Here is a 1,212-nt window from a genome sequence, read left to right as displayed (position 1 = left end):
CTGATTTTGCACATTCTGAGAACATGGCACAACCTCCACCCCGTGAGAGGACTCTAAGGGAAATGGTTGCACCTGATTTCACCTACAAAAGCTTGTGCATCCAATACCCTGATGAGGATGTCCCATATGTTCTTAAAACTGGACTGATTCATTTGCTTCCAAAGTTTCATGGCCTTGCAGGTGAAGACCCGCACAAACATTTGAAAGAATTTCACATTGTCTGCTCCACCATGAAACCCCCAGATGTCCAAGAGGATCACATATTTCTGAAGGCTTTTCCTCATTCATTAGAGGGAGTGGCCAAGGACTGGCTGTATTACCTTGCTCCAAGGTCCATCACGAGCTGGGATGACCTTAAGAGAGTATTCTTAGAGAAATTTTTCCCTGCTTCCAGGACCACAGCCATCAGGAAGGATATCTCAGGTATTAGACAACTCAGTGGAGAGAGCCTGTATGAGTACTGGGAGAGATTTAAGAAACTATGTGCCAGTTGCCCCCACCATCAGATTTCAGAACAGCTTCTTCTCAAATATTTTTATGAAGGACTCAGTAATATGGAGAGAAGTATGATAGATGCTGCCAGTGGTGGAGCCCTTGGAGACATGACTCCTGCTGAAGCCAGAAATTTAATTGAGAAGATGGCTTCCAACTCCCAGCAGTTTAGCGCCAGAAATGATGCCATAGTCATTAGAGGAGTGCATGAGGTAGCTACAAACCCATCTGCATCATCTGAAACTAAGAAGCTTGAAGGCAAACTGGATGCATTGGTTAACTTGGTAACCCAGCTGGCCTTGAATCAGAAATTTGTACCTGTTGCAAGGGTTTGTGGTTTGTGCTCCTCTGCTGACCACCATACAGACCTTTGCCCTTCCATGCAGCAACCTGGAGCAATTGAGCAGCCTAAAGCTTATGCTGCAAACATTTACAATAGACCTCCTCAACCTCAGCAGCAAAATCAACCACAGCAGAACAATTATGACCTCTCCAGCAACAGATACAACCCTGGATGGAGGAATCACCCTAACCTTAGATGGTCCAGCCCTCAGCAACAACAACAACAGCCTGCTCCTTCCTTCCAAAATGTTGCTGGCCCAAGCAGACCATACATTCCTCCACCAATCCAACAACAGCAACAAACCCAGAAACAGCCAACAGTTGAGGCCCCTCCACAACCTTCCCTCGAAGAACTTGTGAGGCAAATGACTATGCAGA

The 1,212-nt window shown here is 46.1% G+C and overlaps 1 non-coding gene across 1 annotated transcript; it reads right to left on the bottom strand.

Annotated features, from left to right (window-relative positions):
• Positions 1-401: 401 nt before the first annotated feature.
• LOC114401037 lies at positions 402-508 on the bottom strand. The gene has a single exon (XR_003664153.1). It is a non-coding gene; the product is annotated as a small nucleolar RNA R71 (small nucleolar RNA).
• Positions 509-1,212: the final 704 nt, after the last annotated feature.

The sequence above is a fragment of the Glycine soja genome, chromosome 19 (genome assembly GCF_004193775.1).
Source record: "Glycine soja cultivar W05 chromosome 19, ASM419377v2, whole genome shotgun sequence".
Taxonomy (NCBI): Eukaryota; Viridiplantae; Streptophyta; class Magnoliopsida; order Fabales; family Fabaceae; genus Glycine; species Glycine soja.
The sequence above is the reverse complement of the archived record's forward strand: the minus strand, read 5'-3'. Positions and strand labels throughout refer to the sequence as shown.